Source organism: Sciurus carolinensis, chromosome 1 (assembly GCF_902686445.1).
Source record: "Sciurus carolinensis chromosome 1, mSciCar1.2, whole genome shotgun sequence".
In the NCBI taxonomy this organism is placed as follows: Eukaryota; Metazoa; Chordata; class Mammalia; order Rodentia; family Sciuridae; genus Sciurus; species Sciurus carolinensis.
In genome coordinates, this window is record NC_062213.1 from 167,714,581 (window position 1) to 167,737,298 (window position 22,718).

At 35.5% G+C, this 22,718-nt stretch overlaps 1 protein-coding gene across 9 annotated transcripts in view; it reads left to right on the forward strand.

The window, feature by feature from the left end:
- The window catches only part of Tut4 (terminal uridylyl transferase 4), a 117,729-nt gene that overhangs the window by 3,136 nt on the left and 91,875 nt on the right, over window positions 1-22,718 (forward strand). The window contains exon 1 of one of the 9 annotated variants that reach the window (XM_047521412.1): window positions 16,243-16,384. The exons of the other annotated variants lie outside the window; for them this stretch is intronic. The gene's annotated coding sequence lies outside the window, so the exon portion shown is untranslated. Of the gene's footprint in view, window positions 1-16,242; window positions 16,385-22,718 lie in introns of those variants that run through there. 9 annotated transcript variants of the gene reach the window in all.

Genomic DNA, 22,718 nt, shown 5'->3' on the forward strand with positions numbered 1-22,718 from the left:
ACAGTACTAGACATGTTCATGCATTTTTTTTTTTTTTCACTTCTTGATATAAAAACCCTGTTTATAAATGAGCAACTGTGACTCAGGTTAAGTAATTTGCTGACAATCATAGTGTTAGATTTCAAAGCAGATCTCTAATATATATGCCTTATTGCTTCTCAGGTATATTGAATGTTTTCTCAATTTTGTAAAAGGGGGAACCTCCTAAGGTTGGGCATTTGTTCATTCAGCTATTCATTTTACAGACATTTGCATTTGTAATTTATATTCGATACCTTTTGAATTTTTATCTTGTAAATTAGATCACCACATGAGATAATGTTTGACCTATGATTAGAACTGTTTTCAGGCTTTTAGCCTAGTACTTCTTTCTCCTTGACTGCTTTCTCAATAGATTTTACCCATTTTTAATGGGTAATTAGACCTTCTTTTCCATAGCACTTTCCTTTCCCTTTGTTTCAAACTGTGTGTGTATGTGTGTGTGTGTGTGTGTGTGTGTGTGTGTTTGCCTAAGATCTTTGATCCAAATCACATTGTTTAAGAATTTTTGATTTCTCATAAGTTGTTTTTTTAAAACCAGAGATTGAACCCAGGTGTGTTTTACCACTGTGTCACATCCCCAGCCCTTTTTATTTTTTATTTTGAGACAGGGTCTTACAAAGTTGCTGAGGCTGGCTTTGCACTTGAGATCCTCCTGCCTCAACCTCCTTAGTCTTTGGGATTACAGGTGTGTGCCACTGCACCTGACTCAGAAGAGTCTTTTGAAATAAAACTACATCTGGGAGAATTATCTTGTTATGGCTTCTCAGGAAGTTTTTTCACTCATTGACTTGAAGTAGTTGACTTTTATGTACTCTCTTTTTTAAAATATTTTTAGTTGAAGCTGCACACAATGCCTTTATTTATTTATTTTGGTGCTGAGAATTGAACCCAGTGCCTCACACATGCTGGACAAGCACTCTGCCAGTAAGCCACAACCCCATCCCCGACTAGTTGACTTTCTAGTTTAGCATTTGAAAGCAATAGGTTAGGGGCATTGGAATGAGTGGACTGGAAAGAGAGAAAGGCATTCATATAAACTTAGTGCTTACCAATAAAAATGAGAAATTTTCTTATCTACACAAAGCAGCCTGTACTTTGAAAATGAAATATCTAGGGTTTGGGGATGGAGATCTCTGGTAGAAGCCTTGCCTAGCATGTATCAGGCCCAGGATTCAGTCCCCAGCTCTGTCAAAAAAAAAAAAAAAAAAAAAAAAAAAAAAAAAAAGAAAAAAAAAGGAAAAGAAGTACATTTGTTAATTACTCATTCAATAGTTTTAAATGGGTATTTGATTTATAATGTTAATTGCTTACTATATAGTTACTCTGTGCTAATTTCTATTTTCAGTCATGATCTTACAAGTTTTACCTCAGTCCTCATCCCAGCCCTTTTAATATTATCTTCATTTACAGATGAAGAAAGAAGATGTAGAAGGGTTAACAAGATTTCACATCTGGTTTGCAATACAACCAGGATTTGAACTAAGGCCATCTGAAGTTAGAACTAGAGATTTTCACTACTACACCACGTTGTACCTCAAACTTAGGGTGTCAAAATGTAGTATGCCTAGGGTGTTAATTATGTCTAGTCACATAGGTTGTCAAAAAATATGTCTAAGTACATAAAGTATGAGTTATATAAAATAACTAAACCTGATTACTTTTTATCAGTGTGCTAGCCACTGTAGTTTAAATAATTATTAAAATTTATTAGTTAATAAGTATTCACCAAGTGCCATTCATGTGCTGAGTATTAGTTTAGGCCAGTGGAATTCAAATAGTGTTTGGAGGCATCATGTGAAAGGTCTTGGAGGCACTGTTTTCATATATGTATATATATGTATATATACACATACACACACACACACACCATGGGTTTTTTTTATTTTTTATTTTGAGACAGGGTCTCACTAAGTTGTTAAGGGTCTTGCTAAGTTGCTAAGACTGACCTTCAGCTTGTGATCCTTTTGCCTCAACTGCCTGAATTGCTGGGATTACAGGCTATAGTAATATTCTTATTGCAATATTTTCCTTTTCCCTGCTTTTATCATCTGGAATGTATTATGATGTCCTCATGACTTGTGAAAAATATTACTTTGATGGCTAATGGAATATGTAATATTGTATTATTTTTTCCTTTTTTTTCCTTATTTAAATTTTACTTTTAAAAAATACACGGTTCAAGGACTGGGACTGGGGTTGTAGCTCAGTGGCAAGAGTGCTTGCTTAGCATGTGTGAGACACTGGGTTCAGTCCTTAGCATCACATAAAAATAAACAAACAAAATAAAGGCATGCTGTCCATCTACGACTCAAAAAAAAAAAAAAAAAACCAAAAAAAAAAAAAAACCCACAGTTCAAGCTGGGCACAGTAGCATACTTCCTGTAATGCCAGTGACTCAAGTTGGGTGTAGTGGTGTATGCCTATAATCTCCATGACTCTTGAGGCTGAGGCAGGAGGATCACAAGTTGGAGGCTTGCCTGGGCAACTTAGACTCTGCCTCGATATAAAATTTAAAAAGGGCTAAGGATGTACCTCAGTGGTAGTGCACTCCTGGGTTCAATCCCTAGTATGGCTAAAGCAGAACAAACCAAACATTTCCTCCTCAAACTACAATTTAGTGGTTTTTAGTATTGTCATCAGGCTGTGAAACTACCAATTTAATTCCAGAATATTTTCATTATCCCAAAAAGAAACTCTGTTCCATTAATAGTTACTCTTCATTACTTCCTTCCCCAAGCTTTGGCAACCAGTAAGCTACTTTCTGTCTCTAAAGATATGCCTATTCTAGACTTTTCATATAAATGAAATAATATATTATGTGGCTTTTATACCCATCTTCTTTGATTAACTTAATATTTGCAAGACTTGGGCATACTGTATCATGTATTAGCACTTTATTCCTTTTTATGGGTAAAAGTATTACATTCTGTGGAGATACTCTGTTGTATTTATCCATTTGTCATTTGATGGACATTTGGGTCGTTTTTACTTGTCTGTTATGAACAGTGTGGCTATAAACTTTGTTTAAAAGTTTTTGTATGGATATAAGTTTTGATTCCTCCTGGGTCAATACATTTATGTTTAACTTCTTGTCATACTGTTTTGCAAAGATGCTAGTCCATTCTTCATTTCTACTGGCAGTGTGTGAGGGGTTCTAGTTTCTCCATATTCTTACTATCACATGATACTGGATATTTAAAAAAAAATTGTAGCCATTCTAGTGGGGGAAGTGGTAATTCATGGTGTTGCTTTTTTTTTTTTTTTCCGGTACCAGGGTTTGAACCCGTGGGTGCTTAACCACTGACCACATTCCCAGGCCTTTTAAAAATATTTTATTTAGAAACGGCGTCTTACTAAGTTGCTAAGGCTGGCTTTGAACTTTCAATCCTCCTGCTTCAGCCTCCTGAGCCACTGGTATTACAGGCATGCGCCACCACACCTGGTTCTTGGTAGTTTTGGTAAGATTTTTCTGTAATGATTAATGATGTTGAGCATCTCTAATCTGCCTGTTGCCCTAATGTGTATTTTCTTGGGAAAGATGTCTATTCACATCCTTTGCCCATTTAAAAATTTGGGTTGTCTTTATTTTTGAATTTGAAAGAATTCTTTATATATTTTCGATATTAGATCCTTATTAAATGCTTGATTTGTGAGAAAATGTTTTACTATTTTGTGGAGTGCCTTTTCATTTTCTTTCTAAAAACTTTAAAAACTGGGGTAAAATGTACATAACAAAATTTACCACTTTACCTTTTATTCTTAGTTTTAAAAATTGTGGTAAAAATACACATAAAACTTATAGTCTTAATAATTTCTGGTATTAAGTGCATTAATAATGTGGTATAGTCATTATCACCATCCATCTCCAGAACTCTTTCTATAAAACTGAAAGTTGATGCCGATTCAACAGTAACTTCCCTTTCCTGTCCCCGACCCCCTGGCAACCACTGTTTTACTTTCTGTCTCTAGGATTTTGACCACTTCATGTAAGTGGAATCATACAGTATTTGTCTTTTTGTGACTGGCTTATTTCCTTTAACACAGTGTCCTCAAGGTTCATCCATGTGGTAGCATATTGCAGAATTTCCTTACTTTTTAAAGTTCAGTGACTTTCTATCACATGGGTATAACACATTTTGCTCATCCATTCATCTGTTGATGGACATTTATGTTGGTTCCATGTTTTTCTGTGAATAATGCTGCTGTAAACATGGGTGTACAAATATCTCTTTAAGACCCTGGTTTTGGTTCTTTTGGGTATGTACTCAGAAGTGAAATTACTGGATTAAATAGTATGTTAGCTCTTTGTTACTATAACAAATACCTGAGTTGATCAACTTACAAAGGGAAATGTTTATTTTGGCTCATAGTTTTGGAGGTTTCTGTCCAGGATTGATTAGCCTTGTTGGTTTTGGGCCTTTGGTGAGGCAGCACATTGTGGTGGCAGTACACGGCAAAAGTACATTTTTCATGACTGGGAAGCAAAGACAAAAAGAGGAAGGGACCCTGGGGTCTTGCTATCCCCTTCAAGGGCATGACCTCAATGATTAAAAGAACTCCTACTAGGCCTCACCTCTTTTTTCTTTTCTTTCTCTAGGGATTGAATCCAGGGATTCTTTGCTGGTGAACTACGTCCCCAGCTGTTTTTATGTTTTATTTTGAGACAGGATCTCACTAAATTGCTTAGGTCCTCACTGAGTTGCTGAGGCTGGCTTCAAACTTGGAATCTTCCTGTCTCAGCTTCCTGAGTAGCTAGGATTACAGATATGCACTGTTGTGCCTGGTTCCACCTCTTAAAGTTTCTTTTTTTGGTAGAGCAAGGATTGAATCCAGAGGTGCTTAACCACTGAGCCACATCACCAGCTCTTTTAAAAAAATTTTTTTTAGTTGTCGGTGGAACTTTATTTTATTTATTTATATGCGGTGCTGAGGATCAAACCCAGTGCCTCACATGTGCTAGGCAAGCCTTGCTAAGTTGCTGAGGGTGGTTTTGAACTTGCGATCCTCTTGCCTCAGCCTCCCAAATCATAGGGATTACAGGCATGAGCCACTGTGCCTAATAGCTCTTAAAGTTTCTAACACCTCAAAATAGCACCAATCTAGGAACTAATAAGCCTTTAATGTGTAGATCCTTGGGGGACATTTAAGATCCAAACTGTAGCATTCTGCCATTGCTCTCAAAGACTCAGGTCCATCTCACAATGCAAAATGTATTTAGTCCATCTCCAAGAGACTCCAAAGCTTAACCATTACAGCATTGCTCTAAGTGCAGGGCTGGGGGTATAACTCAGTGACGCAATACTTGCCTAGCATATTTATATGCAAGACCCTGTTGAGCCTCAGTGCCACAAAAAACAAACAACAACATTGAAAAAAAAAATTCAGTCTTCTCCAAGACTAAAGAAAAACTATTAGCTGTGAGCCCTGTAAAAAATCAAAAAAACAAGTTAGAGTGGTTGGGGTTGTGGCTCAGTGGTGGAGTACTTGCCTAGCAGGTGTGAGGCACTGGGTTCGCTTCTCAGCACCACATATAAATAAGTAAATAAAATAAAGGTCCATCAACAACTAATAAACATTAAACAAAACAAAACAAAACAAGTTAAATACTTCCAAAATACAATAGCACAGGGTTAAGTATTTGCATTCTAGAAGAGAGGAATAGGAAAATTCCAAGAAGAGATCAGGACCAAAGCAAAAATGAAACTCAGCAGGGCAGTGTGGTGGGATGTGAACTCCCAAAAGCTTGGAAAGTCCATACCTGTGGCAAGGCTGGTTGCAGCCCACATGGCTACTCTCTGAGACTAGCTCTGCACACTGCCTGACGTTTCCTTTGGCAGTCCATGTTCTTGGCATCTCTGACTTTCTAGGGTCTCCATTGTAGCTTTGGCTTCATCCGCACAATTCCTTGGATTGCCCTGTCAATGCATCCTATTACACACTGCCTGGCCTCTTAGGTATTTGAAATCTCTGTGAAAGCCTTTATGACCCCATTACTGTATACCTGCAAAATCAACATCATGTGGACCATAGGTCTGCCACCAGTGGGAAGTTATACCTGGACCTGCTTGAATCTTGGATATAGTGGTCCTTGAGTGCCTTGGTATCTGGACACAGGGAGAGGTGTCCTTGGCAGAGTGAGGTGCTCTGGGGCTTTATTCCCAAAAGATTGTGTCCTGTAAAGACTTTGAAACCAGTTTGCATTTCTACACTTTTGAGTCTGCCACTGGTGGGGATCTTGCTGATTCCTGAGATGCCCTTAGGGTATTACCTGTGTGCCTAGTGCTTGGCTTCATTTTATTTTATTTTATTATTTTTTAATTATATATATATGTATATATATATATATAGAGAGAGAGAGAGAGAGAGAGAGAGAGTTGTCAACGGATCTTTTGTTTAGTTTTTTAAAATTTATATGTGGTGCTGAGTAGTGAACCCAGGGTCATACACATAAAAGGCAAGCGCTGTACCACTGAACCACAACTCCAGCCCCTTGACTTCATTTTAATTGTGGTAATCTCTTTAGCACCTACACCTTCCTGGACTTTCTCTTTACATGTGTTTCTTTTCTGGCCGGACTACAGGTTTTCCAAATCATTCTCCTCTGTTGGTTTTTGTTTATGGTTATAAATGTAAATTTGGCTAAAAGTAACCAGTAGTACTGAGGCTACTGAGGCTCCTTCCTTGAGGGCTTTGATGCCTTGAAATTTTCTCCACCAGATAAATTAGTCCATGTAAGTTCCGCTTCCAACAAGGTCTCAGGGTATGAACAGAAAGCAACCTAATTCTTTGCTACTGTGTAACAAGGGTGGCTACTGGTCCAGTCACCAATGGAGTCCTCATTTCCATCTGAAACCCCATCAGCATAGCCTTTATTGTTTGTATTCCTGTCAGCATTTTGGTGGTCTGAGCCTGTACCGAATCACCTGTTCAGCTTCCCTTATAGCTATCTAGGCTTTCTCTAGGCTGTTCCTTGAGACTTTTCCAAACTCCTCCTGCAAACCAATTTAAAAGGTTCTTCTACATTGTTTCAGGTATAGCAACAACTACCCTACTTCTTGGTACCAATTTTGTTGGCTTCCCATTACTATAAGAAATGTCTGAGATAATCAGTTTACAAAGAGAAAAGATTTATTTTGGTGAAGGTTTTAGTGTATAATTGATTAGCCCTGGTGCTTTCAAGCATGTGGTGAGGCAGCACATCATGGAGGCAATGTTATGCAAAACTGATCATCTAATGACCAGTAAGTGGAAGAGGGGAAAAAAAAAAAGGAAGAGACTGGAGTCCCACTGTTAACTTTAAGAGCATGCCCTCAGTGAGTAGAAGACCTCCCACTAGGCCACACCTTTTAGGGTTTCTACCACCTGCCAATGCTGTGGACTAAACCTTTAATACATGGGCCTTTGGGGGACATGTAAAATTCAAACTATAGCATATGATAATCCTGTCTTATTTATTTATTTTTAGGAAACACCACACTGTTTTCCACAGTGGCTGTATCATTTGTACATTCCCAACAGTGCACAAATATGATATTATCTACCTCTGTCTATCCATCTATCTATCCATTCATCTGTTTTTGATCATAGTTTCTGACTCATAAACTCTTCCCCTAGGCAGAATATAGAAACTAGAATTTTTCTTTCTCAAAGTAGGCCATAGAAACTCTGATCTTCTACTTTTCTGTCTTGGAGCCAAAACAAAGAAATTCTATAACCTTCCCTGGTTAATAGGTCATAAGACCATCCTCATTCCAGAAGGGATCCTGCCCCATACTTTGGAGGAAGGAATGCTAAAGAATATGAGCAGCCGAATCTTGCTGACTTTTCACTCCCCATTTATTGGTAATCATGCCTATGCAGTGAAGTCTCCATAAAAGCTCCAAAACACAGGATTTGGAAAACTTCAGGTAGCTGAATATGTGGAGTTTCCTGGAGGGTGGGATGCCTGGTAAGGGTCTGAAAGCTTTGTGCTTCTTCTCCCATACTTCACCTTGTGTATCTCTTCATCTATATCCTTTATAATAAAGTGCTAAACATCGTTTCCCTAAAATCTGTGATCCACTCAAACAAGTAATCAAACTGATATATGATTGGTTTATCAGAAGCACAGATTAAAAACAACCTGGCTGAGGCTTGTTTTTAATCCAGAGTGGGAAAGGGGATAGTTTGGGGAACTGGGACCCCAACCTGTGAGGTCCAATACAATTTCAGGTAGACAGTGTCAGCCTTGAATTCAATTAGAGGATACCAAGCTGGTGTATGTAGAATTGATTGCTTACTTGCTGGTTGGAGAAAAAGTCCCACATACCTGGTGTCAGTGGTATCTGGGTTGACTGTGGTATGTGAGTACAGGATAACAGACACTTTATTTTTGTAATAAGAGTTCCAGTTTCTCAACATCCTTGCCAACATATATTGCTTTTAATAATAGCCATGTTAGTGGTTGTGTAGTAGTCTCCTTATAGTTTTACTTTGCATTTACCTAATGATAAGTAATGTGGAACATCTTTTAATGTACTTATTGGCCATTCATATATTTTCTTTGGAGAAATGTCTATTCAGGTCCTTTGTTCACTTTTTAATTGGATTGTTTATTTTCTTGGTATTAAGTGTAAGGAGTTCTTCATATGTTCTGGATATTAATCTGTTTTCAAATATTTGATTTACCAGTTTTTTTTTTTTTTTTTTGCCTTCTGTGGATTGCTTTTTACTCTGTTAATAGTGTCTTCTGATGAACAGAAGTTTAAAATTTTAGTCCAATTTGTCTTTTTTATTTTGTTGCCTGTGCCTTTGGTGTCATATCCAATAAACCATTGCTGAATCCAGTGTCATAAAGCTTTTCCCTTCTGTTTTCTTCTAGGAGTTTTTAATAAAAGTTTTAGGTCCTACATTTAGGTTATGGATCCATTTGGAGACAATTCTTGTGTATCATGTAGGGTATGGTGAAAGGTCATTTTTGCATATGGGTATGCAATTTTTCCAGTACCATTTGTTGAAAAGACTGTCTTTTCCCTAGACCTTCACATCCCTATCAAGAATCAGTTGACCATATGTTTGAGGTTTTAATTTTGGGCTCTCTATTCCATTGGTCTGTGTGCCTGTCTTCATGCCAATACCATATTATTGGGATTACAGTTCTTTGTAATAAGTTTATTTTAATATTTAATTTTGTTTAAAAATTTTGTTGTACTGGGGATTGGACTCAGGGCCTTGTGCATGCTAGGTAAGTGCTCTGCCACTGAACTATATCCCTAGTCCTTGTAATAAGTTTTTAAAACAAGAAGTAGGCAATTCATAAACTTAGGGTGTTCATTAATACATAAAATGGATGCTCTGCAAGACTGTGTATTAACTTTACATGTTTGTAAGGATGAATGACACTTGGTAGTTAATGCTGTATCTTTAAACATGTTTGTTATGTTTTTTTAAACTGAAAATTTGTAAGAGCTCTAGTATTTTTTTGTACAAAGTTGTGGCATTATTATGTGTTGGTGTTGTTAGCTCTGCCCATCTTTGGTAGATATTTGATATTCATGCATAAATTTTTAAAGATTTTTTTTTTTTTTTTTTCTTTTTGCGGTGCTGGGGATCGAACCCAGGGCCTTGTGCTTGCAAGGCAAGCACTCTACTGACTGAGCTATCTCCCCAGCCCTAAAGATTTTTAATAGATAAGGTCTCACAGTATTGCCCAAGGCTGGCCTTGAAATTATAATTTCCCTTCCTTAGCCTCCTCAGTAGCTGGAATTATTTGTAGACACCATTTTGTCTGGCTGAAATTTTTTTGTTTTGTGTTTAGAACTTGCATTTAAACTTTCTCTGATACCACCACTTTTAAACCAGTGATTTTCAATTTTATGAGGGTTATACTTCCTCAGGAAGACATTTCAGAATCGTAAGTATTCAAAACTGCTTATAGATATCCTCATCTCCCATCCCCCTATTCTTATGTTGTTCCTTACTCTCTTGTTCTATTTCTTAGATTTGTTGGAACAGAAAAAAGGTCGACAAATAATTTTTGTAAATCTTCTAGAGGATATAGATTATTTCTCACATCTGCTTCCTTGGAGCCTTAAATCCAGATATCTGTCTTGCTTTGTTCCTTTGTTTTTTGGGTAGTAGGGATTGAACCCAGGCCTCATACATGCTAGGCAAGGGCCTTCCATTGAGCTACGTTCCCAGCCTCAGATATCTGTCTGTCTATGTGAGGTAGGGGTTATGTGTATGTGTGTGTGTGTGTGTGTGTGTGTGTGTATTTAATTTTAAATTAAAAAATCATTTTGCAATTCTGGTGATTGAACCACCCAGGGGTTTGCACTTGCTAGGCCAAGCTTTCTACCATTGAACCATATCCCAGATCCCCTCCCCATTTTTTAAAATTTTGAGACAGGATCTTGCTAAGTTTCCCAGCCTGTTATGTTCCTGCCTCAGCCTCCCTAGTTACTGGGACTATAGGCATGCACCATCATGCCTGTCTAGGTCTGTATTTTTTAATATACCACCTATCCACCTGTAATATTCTTTCTCTTGTAAGTCTGGTCTTTTTTTTATTTCACCTTTGTCATTACAAAGTCACTCCTCTATATTCACTGATAACTTTGATGTAATTGTTGACATTGTATTAGGCAATCATATGCATAAAATTGAAGGTTAACACCTTAACTTTATTTTTCCTTAATTTCTATATTCAGCTCTTACTTTTCTTGATATTTCCTTGATGATATGAATATCTAGTGATATTCAACTCTTACTTTCAACTACTCACATGGTTGAAAACAATTCTACTTTTGACCAAATCTTCTAAATTATATATATGTGCATCTCTCATGTTTCTTTAGTTTTCTGCTTTATCTTTCTCTATATGGCCTTTTTTTTTGGGCGGGTGGGGGGTGCTTTATTCCTTTTGTCCTATCAGCTCTGTTACTACTTCGGTCCTCACCCTGTTGCAATTTTCATTTTGTAAATTCCCTACCCACTATGTATTTAAATATCTGCAGATTGTATAAGCAGTGGATTGGTGTTTTATATATTTGGCTAGCCCCTTACTGTAGCTTGGCAGTATTCTAGTCAGTTTCCTTTACTGTTCCTCACATTTGGTATTGTTTTATCCATCCCCCTTACTTCCACCACCAGTTAAGCCCTCTTCTGTGCTATACTTTTCTCCCTCTATGCTGGCCTCCTGTTTTAAAGAACAGTGTTTAAAAACTCATGTTACTCACAGCTCTTCAAGATACTAATAAGTGGTACTGGCAAAAGAAGCTTATTTAGTCAGCTAAGTCTGGGAAATGTTACAGATTATATCTTTGTCTTAGAGATTTACAGTGCTTATTAGCTACTGAAGAATCTAAAAGGTTCTTCAGGAATCCCAATTAACTTTTTTTTTAACCCTTTTTTTTTTAAAAATGTTTTTTAGTTGTCAGTGAATCTATTTATTTATTTATTTATTTATTTATTTATTTAGGATTGAACGCAGGGCCTCACACATGCCAGGCAAGTGCTCTGCTGAGCCACAACTCCAGCCCCACTTAACTCTTTATACAGCCTCTCTCCCCCTTGAAAGTCTACCAAGATTGTTTGTGATGACACCAAAATTGTTCGTGATGAGACTTCAAGGAACCTTTGAATGCTTTTCACTGTTACTGCTAATGACTATTATTTATTTTACTGACTCATCTCTTTTTCTCTTTGTACTGTCTTCCTTGTTCTATAGAAATTAACCTAAAACAGAAACAGTGCTACTCTTTTTAGAAATCTATTGTTTCTCTTTGCCAAAGGATAAACTCAATTTACTACGCAGATGTGTGCACCAACTTATATTCCCATTTAATTCATCATTCTGCATGCTATTCAGTGGTCTTGAGGAACTTCTAAGTTTTATGAACACATTTTATTTATACATACAGTCAGCTATTAGAACTTTTCTTCCGTCTCTTTTTAAGTTTAGATATCATTAGTTTATTAAAAGGAGAGACATGGAAATTATAGGATAAAGGATTTTTGAACTTCAGTAGAATGGGCTGCTCAGGTGATGTCATTTCAGTAGTGATTTATTTTAGTCTGCATATTTTCAGAGTGTCGCTGTCTCTAAGAAATTTCCTTGTCATCTTGAACTCCTTTTTGGTACCTTTGTATTCTGGGAAAAGACCATGATCTCTAACTTTCAAGATAACTGGTGGAATCTCTCTACCTTTCCTGTAGATCCTGATTCATCAGCTGTTATTGTTGCTTGCAATACTTTTCCTTAAGATTTTTCTGGAAGCATAATGCCTTGTTTGCTTACAGTTTTGATTGCATTCTTTTCAGCCAATACTGAGTCAGAAGAAACTTTCCAGTGCTTATACTGTTATGATTCTCTGCAGCTGCAGCTCTGTAACTTCTCCATTTTATGCTCTTTACTAAAATTCTTTTTTAACTTAACTGTTATGTTCATGATGAAGGCTTTTCTTAGGCTTTTTCCTCTGGGTTGCAAATTATTGTTCTTATTTGTTTATATGACTATCTCCCCTTTTAGATATTAGTCCCCAGCTCTTAACCTAGCCCCTTATATATCTCAAGTAATGTTTGTTATATTTCATTCCAGATTAATATTTGTTTACCTGAAAAAAAAAATGTAACCCCAGCCACATAATTTGCAGGGCCTAATGCAAAATCAAAATTGCAGAGCTTCTTGTTTAAAAAGCAGGAAGAAAGTGCCATATATTAAAACAAAACTTTTAGTTTCTTGTACACTCTTTCAACTTGTAGTGTTTTAATTTTACTTTTTAATGCCATTATAAATAAAGAACAGTTAAAAACTTTAAATTGTTAAGGACGAATTTTACCATTCATCCATGTGTGCACAATGGTAGTTTTAAATGCAGATGGCCCATGCCTGTAATCCCAGTGGCTCCCTGTGGCTCCTAGCCACTCAGGAGGCTGAGGCTGTTGAATCCAGAGTTCAGAGCCACCCTCAGCAAAAATGGGGCGCTAAACAACTCAGTGAGACCTGTCTCTATATAAAGTACAAAATAGGGCTGGGATGTGACTCAGTGGTTGAGTGCCTTGAGTTCAGTCCCTAGTACCCAAAAAATAAAAAAACTAAAAAAATTAATTAAAACAAAATAAATGAAAATGTGGAATTGCTGGTATTTCAGTTTCTACATGTATCTTTATTTCATTCTTACCAGAACAGTGGAATTCCTGTATGAAACTTAACTGTTTTATGTTACTTCTATTTGCACATTCTGGAAATACTTATCTTTAACTTGCTGATGCACAAGGCAGGACTGAAAGGAAAAGAAACAGTGAGTTTTATTATCTTTCTTTTATGTCATCTTTTTTAGAATAAGTGGTTGGTTAATTCAGGAAAGTAACATGGGTAATAAAGAAAATATAGGATTCCTTGGTCTTCATGTTTCTTTTTTCTTTTAGTTGCCAGAAAAAGAATTTTTAGTTGTGTGTGGTGGTGCTCACCTCTAATCCTAGTGACTGGGGAGGCAGAGGCAGGAGGATCGCAAGTTCAAAGCCAGCCTCAGCAATTTAGTGAGGCCCTAAGCAACTTAGTGAGACCCTGTCTGTGAATTAAATATAGAAAAGGGCTGGGGATGTGACTCAGTGGATAAATGTCATGGGTTCAATCCCCAGTACCAAAAAAGTAAAATAAAACGAACTTTTATTTGTCTTTTTTTTTTCGGGAATTGAACCTAAGGCCTTACACATGCCTGGCAGTCACTCTACTACTGAGCTTACATTCCCATCCTGTTTGCTTTTTGTGTCACACACTTTTGTGGATAGAATGTTTATTCTGTCGACATTGGGTAAAGTCTTCTGTGTGTATATGCACATATATTTAAAATTTTTTTCAGTTGTTAAATGAGTCTTTATTTATTTATATGCAGTATTGAGAATCAAACTCATTGCCTCATACATGCTAGGCAAGCGCTGTACATCTGAGCTATACCCCAGCCATTTTCTGTATGTATTATGTCCATTGGTATATAATGTTGTTCGAGTCTTCTTTTTCCCTATCCGTCTTCTGTCTTGTTGGTCTATTGAAATTGGGGTATTGAAGTTTCCAGGTATTTTTGTAGAACTATGTTTCTCTTTAATTCTGTTAACTTTTGCTTCATGTATTTTGAGAGTCTCTAGTTTGGTGGGTATTTGCATATACTTGTTATATGTCCTTACTGAGTTGAACCTTTTATCAATACATAATGTCTTTCTTTGTCTCTTATAACCTTTTTAACTTAGTGTATTTTATTCTAGAATAATATAGCCACCCCTGCTTTTTCTTGGTTACTGTTTTCATGGAAAATCTTTTTCTATCCTTTTATTTTCCATCTCTTTGTTACTAAAGCAGATCTCTTGTAGATGATAGATGGGTCACATGTTCTTTTTTTTTTTTTTTTTTTTTAATCTAATTTGCCAACCTCTCCCTTTAATTGGATAGTTTAGTTCATTTACAGTTGAAGTAATTAATGATAAGGAAGGATTTACCATTTAGCTATTTCTCTTCTGTATTCTTATTTATTTTGTGTGTGATACTGAGCAGCATCATCAGCCCTTTTTATTTTTATTTTTATTTTGAGACAGGGTCTTGCTAAGTTGCTGAGGCTAGCCTTGAACTGTGATCTTCCTGCCTGAGCCTCAGTAGCTGGGATTACAGGTGTGTGTCACCATGTCTGGCTTCTTTTCTGTGTTCTTATGTGCTTTTTATTCCTCACACTTTTACTGCCTTTTTATGTATTTAGTTTATTTTTTATAAACTATGGTTTTGAATCTCTTCCTTTTTTACGTTTTTATTTTCTTTGTTATTGCCCTGGAAAATAACAATGTAATAACATCTTACGTTTATAATAACCTAGCTTGTGTAATGCCAACTAGGTTTCAGTAATATACAAATTCTCAGCTCCGGCTGAGAGTTTTTATTCTCATACTGATGTGGATAAATGCTAAGAAATGTGTTAGTAGGCAATTTTATCATTGTGCAAACATCAGTGTACACTTACTCAAACCAAGTTGTCTATGATGTCTCTAAGCCATATAATCTTATGGGACTATTGTCGTACATGTGATCTGTCATTGACCACAATGTCATTATGACTGTATACTTTAATATGTTATATGTCCATTAACATAAGTTTAGAATTATTTTTATGTGTTTGTCTTTAAAATCATGTAAAAGAAAAAAAACCCAATAATTACAAACCAAAAGTATAACACTGACTTTTATATTTATCTATGTGGTTGTATCTTGTAGTCATTTTTATTTCTTAGGATTTGAGTTACTGTCTAGTAATCTTTTCATTTTAGTCTTAAGAATTCATTTTGATTTTTCTTATAGGGCATGTCTACTGGTACTGAACTTTTGTAGATTTTGCTTATCTGGAGATGTTATTGAAGGGTAGTTTTGCTGGCTGGAGAATTCTTAATTGACAGGTTTTTTTCGTTTCTTATGGGAAATCAACTGTTAACCTTCGTATTCTTGCTTGCTTATAAATTTTCTCTTTGTCTTTGGGTGTTGACAATCTGACTGTGGGGTATCTTAGTGTGGATTTCTTTTGAGTGTATTCTCCTTAAAGTTAATTGAGCTGAGATTTGTATAGTTGAGTCTTTCATCTGATTTGATAAGGTTCTGACCATTATTTCTTCTAATAGTTTTCTTCACCCATCTCTCTCTTTTTTCCTTCTGTTACTCCTATTATGCACAAAAACTTTGAATTTGGAAAATGAAGTTTATATTTTAAAATATTTAACTACTACTAAATGCCAGAATTAGCAGATTTATCCCTTAGGCACAACTGTAGTCCTATGTGAGACTTACTCCTGTAAAGGTTAGAGAATGAAGGATCAGAAAGAAATTTTCTTCCCTCTGGGTAATAGGATCCAAAGGGGAAGGAGATGGGAAAAGGCTAAATGTTGCCCAGATCATTTCCTCAACCTCACTGATGATATAAATCACCCTGTTTTTTTAGGGAAAGAATGAATGAGGGGAGTGGAAAGAGATGAGGAATTTTATGATAATGAATGTTCTACATAGAATGAAATATCGTAAGTGGGGAATAATTATTTTCTTCACTCTCTCCCATGTTTCCTTCCTTAGAAAGCTCCTGGAGGTTGTGCTCCATCAAAAAGGAGGAAGTAAATCATGAAAGATGAAAACAGAAGAGTCAACATGAGAGAGGGAAAGGGAATTGTTAGAATGATAGTGAAAGAAAGTCTGAGGGCAACAACTGTGGTGGAAGTCTAGTAGTACCAGAAGACTCCCTGATAAGGGCTATCCAAGGAGCAGACAACAAAAATGACAGATTACTTGATGCTTTGAACTTACCAAGAAAATATATATAGTTCTGTCAATGAGTTATTGGTAGGTATATAACAAAGGTTACAAATGAGACAGTAATCTGGGTGTGGTGATGTATGCCTGTAATCCTAGTAACTTAGGAAGCTGAGGCAGGAGGATTGCAAGTATAAATCCAGCCTTGGCACCTTACTGAGAGTCTGTTCTCAAAATAAAATAAAAAACTGGGTATGCAGCTTAATGGTGGAGTGCTGCCTTGAGTTCAAATTCTCAGTACTACCAAAAAAGAAAAGTGATTAATTTGAAAAGTGTATCAAAAGGAAAGTGTGATTTTGTTACAGTTTATGTATTACTTCAGTCAAAAGATTAGATCCAGTAATAACAGTTGTTTATAAAACAGAGTTTTATTCCTTTCTTATGTAATAGTTCCTAGGTAAGTGGTAACTAGAGCTAGATGAGTAGTTAGTTCCATATGGTCTTTTAGAGGCCCCAGGTTTCCTTGTTTATGCTGGCCAGTCTAAAGTATGACTGAGGGACTGGGGTTGTGGCTCAATCATAGAGCACTCACCTAGCATGCTTGAAGTCCTGGGCCACATAAAAATAAAATAAAGGTATTATGTCCAACTACAACTAAAAATATATATATATTTTTAAAAAAGTATGACTGAAGACTGACAGTAATAGGTTACCACCTGGTCTTAGTAGAAATGCAGAATAGGAAGTCCCACTCCAACCTGTCCACCTGTCCAGTCAGATTCTGCTTTTAGGAGCTAGTTGATTCTCTTTTTTTTTTTCTTTTTTAGTTGTAGATGGACATAATACCTTTATTTTATTTTATTTATATGTGGTGCTGAGGATCAAACTCAGTACACCTCACATGTGCTAGGCAGGTACTCTACCACTAAGTCACAACCCCAGCCCTAGGAGCTAGGTGATTCTTTTGTACAAAAATTTAGAACTCATTGGCCTGAATTAAAATGTAATTGTTTAATTGAAACTGGATGGTTGAGAATTTTATTCAATGAGAAGGTGAAGAAAGCATGTTGAAGTAAAAACTGAATCACCTAAGAACACCTAACTACAGAGAAGGCTGGAAGATGTAGTCTAGTCATGTGCCCCCCAAAAAAGAGAAAATGATTTTTGATGAGCATCTAGCAGGTTCTCTGCGGAGTGTAATACTTGGCTCACCTGTGAATGATATTGGCATATTAAATTAAAATCCTGAGAGGATGGGGGTAGGCCATGGCATTAGTCTGTTTTCTATTGCTGTAACAAAATACTAGTTGGTAGGTATTTTATAAAGAAAAGAGGTTTATGTAACTTTTAGTTCTGGAAATTCAAGAGCATGGCACAGCATCTGCTTGGTTTAGGCGAAGGCCTCTGAGTATGTGACAACATTGACAAATGGCCTTGTGGTTAAAGTGCATATAAGAGGGAAAGATCACAATACAAGATAGGAAGCCAGAGCATTTCAGGGGCCAGGCTTGCCCTTTTTATAACGGTGTGCTCAAATGAGAATTAACTGGGGTTCTGCAAGAGCTACATTAATCCTTGGAGAGGGTGGCACCCTCAGCATCCTTTTTCTCAAACCAGGCTTTCTCCCTTAAACATTCCACCACTTCTCAGTATTGCCACCCTGGGGACTAAACTTCTAGCATTTGTATCTTTGGGGGATGTACTCAAACAATATATAAACTGTAGCAGGTGGGGAAGTACTTGTGTATATACAATTCTGTCTTTTTCTGGAGGAATGTTTGAGATGTCCAAATCCATATCTTCCATGATAGGAAGTCATAGAGATAACATCTAAAGCTAAAACAAAATAATAAATACCATCTTATGCATGTAATTTAGACATAGGGAGATAGTTAAAAAAGTTGAAAGCAGTTGCTTTTGAGACTAATGTTTTCCTTGTAGTACTACTGACTTTTTGAACTGTGTGAACATCTTTGTTTTATAAAAAGCAGATTTGCAAAAAAACTCAAGTCCAAACTGAAAAGAAACAAATAGTTTTAAGTGCTAAGTATATGAGATAGATAAGAACAGAGTTCATATGAAGAAGTGTACTTACCTGGACTCACCCTGGGTAGGAGGGTGGAGGGGTAAATTAACCTAGTTTTATCCCATTGCCCCAGATGTAGAACACCTATAAAAACTTAATTGTAGTATATAAAACATAGCATATAATTATGTCAATATAATTATTACAATAATAAATATAATACTTAAGTTCTAGATTATGATTTCTAATCCATTTGAATGCATTATGTCAATTTTGTTGAAGTATTCTCAGAATTGAAAACTTGAGACATTTATTGAGTGTCTGCTTTATACTAGACACTTAAGTACTGCTAGTGGTAAGCAAAACCAGAAATGGTTTCTTACCTCTTGAAGTAGACTGACAAGAATCAGACTCTTAATGGTATGTAAAATTGTATAGAACAACACAATTTCCTTTCACTTCTACTTTTAAGATTAGTCCTTAGAATGGTTCTTTAAGTGTGGCCCTTAATCTATCCATATCAATATCACCTGGAAAGTTGTTTGAAATGCACATTCTCAGACTCCATCCCAGACCACTGAAGCAGAAACTTCGATGGGGATGGGTGTGGTTAGGGGTGGTGTAGGACCCTCCAGGTGACTCTAAAGAATGCTAAAATTTGAGAATTACTGTTTAATAAGAGTTAATCAATACTTTAAGCTGGTTTATTACTGCCAATATTTCATTGTTAAAAGCAACTAGTTGCTTTTATGTCAGATTATATAATTATTAAGCATTTTAATTACTTTAAAAATGTTTAATAGGACTGGGGATATAGCTCAGTTGATAGAGTGTTTGCCTCGTAAGCACAAGGCCCTGGGTTCAGTCCCCAGCACCACCACCACCACCAAAAAAAAATTAATTAAATATATTCATTAAGAATTCATTTATTAAGCACATAAAAAGTATATATCCTCAGAATCTACATAACATTAGCATCACTGTTTTAATATATGCATAGAATCACATTTTTAAATTTTAAGTTGGAGTGGACTCTAAGGTAGCTGGTTCTGCCATTCATTAGAGTTTAGAAATGACTAAGAGAGGGTCAGTGTCTTCATTTAGGGTCACTTGGTGACTCAATGATTGCAGACCTTTGCTGGAAAAGGTTAAAAAAAAGTGTATATATAATTTTTAAAAATTTTACTAGTTTTTTAAAGCTGTAGAAGTTTCTGATAGCTTTCTGTAATTATGCCTTAAAATAATTTTCCTATGTGCCTCAAGGAAAGGTTACTTGAGTGGTAGCTATTGCTTTGATTAGCTTTTCCATTAATTTTGCAGCAGTTGTTCCAGGTACTTTCTAAGCTACTATATCCAAACTATTTTTAAGACTCAGACTTTAGAACCTGTAGGCCAGTTGGCAAATTGAACAATGGGAAAATTATAGAAAGGCACCAAACTTCTTGAAATAATTCCAGTTTCTTGTGAAGTTGTCAGCAGGAAAAGAAGAATGTGAAGACATCAGTTTGGAAGATATACCCTTTTAATTGCAAGTGATTTTGAATGTCTACTAAGTAACCAGCATTGTGTAAGGCATTGTATGGATTTAAGCAAGTCCAAAGATATGATTAGAACTGGAAGAAGAAATAGGCTGATGTCTTAATGATTAAAAATGAAATATATTCTAAATGCTATTTTAACTCCATAATATTCAAACTTTAAAAAAAAGTCATTAAAATTATTGGCATACTTGGGACTGGGGTTGTGGCTCAGCGGTAGAGTGAGTGGTTGCCTAGCACGTGTGAGGCACTGTATTTGATCCTCAGCACCATATAAAATAAATAAAGGTATTATGTCCATTTACAATTAAATATATACATATATATAATTATTATCTTTCTTGATAGTTAATAAAGATATAATTGGACTAAAGTTAGGATCTTATTTAATATCCACTCACCCCATTCTAAAAATGTAACCAAGAGTTAGAAAGTCGGTCTGATATTTTTATTTGGTTGAACTAAATTTTGCTGAGTGTGCACTGAGGAGCACTGAGCCTTATTTTCAAAACCTTTCCTCAGAGAAAACTTCATTTCTAAGAACTAAAGCTTTTGGGGGCAAAATTTTACTCTTAATAGCTTCAAAGAAAAAATTAAAAATAGTAGTTTTGTTGTAAAATTACCACATTTTTTTGAGGAATAAGACTTTGCCTTAGAAACATTTGCCAAAAGATGTGAAAGATTAGAAAATAAGTATAGTTTTGGAACATCTCGTTAACAATTTAACTGTACTTTTAATTATAGGAAACATTATTTACTTTAAGATGAAACTTAGCATTTTTCTGAATCTTGAATCTCCCACTAGCACTTATCTGTATTAGGTACATTGATTTAAAAAAAATTATTATAGCTTTTATTTATATATACAAACTCGATGTATAGAGTTCTTTTTTTTTGAGTGAAAGAATAAGTAGTGTTTCTATAAAGTTTTATAAACAAAATTGTGGATTAATGTTATTCCAGGTCTTTACTGTTAATGACTTTTGTTATTAACATAATGTCATAAAATGGTATTTATAAAATTATTAAAGTATTATTATAGACTAGCACCAGAAAATTTAAACTATATTATTTACTAGATAAGGTAAGAATAATCATTTAGATATAGAACCTGTTTTTATTTTTTAAAATAAGGACCCTGCATTGGTGTCTACAAGAATTTGGGAATAGTCACTTATTTTGACAACTCTTTGGATGATTTTATAAGACACTTTGTCAAAAATAGTAAAAGCAGAACTTGTTGTTGTAGCGCATGCCTGTAATCAGCGGCTCAGGAGGCTGAGGCAGGTGGATGAAGCAGGAGGATCTCAAGTTCAAAGGCAGCCTCAGCAAAAGCAAGGCACTAAGCAATTCAGTGAGACCCTGTTTCTAAATAAAATACAAAATAGGGCTGGGGATGTGGCTCAGTGATTGAGTGTCCTGAGTGCATTCCCTGGTATCCCCCCCAAAATAAATAAATAAATAAATAAATGCAAAATAATTAAATTCAAATGTACAAGAACTAGGAACAAAAAGCATTCTTTTAGACAGTTATAAGTTGCTATAACTTTTATTAGAAAATAATATTAGTGAAAAATAAATTAATGGTGAAAATTTAGTATGATCTTGACTTAAATTTTAATTATCATAATTTCTTAAAATATTCCTTTGTACAATAGTTTTAGAAAAAAGAGCCTAACAGCTTTTTAAAAAATTAAAGATAATATTTAATTTGGACTGAGATCAAGACAGAGAAAGAATATAGAGCACTGTACTGTGAACAGGACTTACAGAAAAGCTAGGTACAAATTGAGTAAGATGCTTTAGTGCAGATATATCTAGTTTAATTTCTTTTCTGGAAATGCATTTTTGCAGATGTACAGACAATTAAAAATAAATGCCTTATGTTTTAAGCTTTTTATTTTAGGTGATACTTTGTGTTTATATGATACACATTTGTATAGTTAGTTAGAGGTGTTTGCCCAAATTCATAATTCAGTAAATTCATCAAATAAAATCAAAGGTACATTTTAATTCCATGTAGTTTGCTTTTGTTGGCAAAAAGACTTAAAAAAAATTTTTTTTTTATAACTTTGTTTTTGTGGTGCTGAGTATTGAACCCAGGGGTGGATTACCACTGAGTTATACCCCCAGCTCTTTTTATTTTTTTTTGTTTTGCACAGGGTCTATCATAAGTTGCTGAGACTGACCTGGGTCTTAAGATCCTCCTGCCTGAACCTCCCAAGTAGCTGGGATTATAGGTGTGTGCCACCTTGCCTGGCTATTTGTTTTATATTTATCTTTGTTTAGGGGAGTAGTTCTGAATTTAAAGCATATATGGCAAGGTGAACAGTACAAAAATTTAAAAATTAAAAAAATCCTGTTTTTTATAAAATGTAATATGTAAAGTGTTTCTAACATAGAAATAATTTAACAAGACAGTATTTTCACTTATAGTTTGGGTTATAAACAGTATTTCTTTTTTAACACAATTTAAAAAATATTTTAGAGCAAAATAGGTTCTGATTGATTTTAGTGTTCTTTTTTTACTATCACTTCTTTTAGACATTATTTTTAGAGCAGTTTTAGGTATACAGCAAAATTGAGCAGAAAACACAAGAGTTCCTACATAGTCCCTGGTCCCACACATGCATAGCATCTTCTGCTATCAACATCTACTTTGTGGCACACTGGTTATAATCAGATGAGTCTTGACATATTATTGTCACCCAAAGATCATCTTGTACTTTAGGATTCATTTTATTTTTTCCCCCCTCACTTATGGTGCTGGTGATTGAACCCAGGGCTTTGTACATGCTAGGCAAGCACTCTACCAGCTGAACTATAATATCCCCACCCTTAGGGTTCATTCTTGATGGTG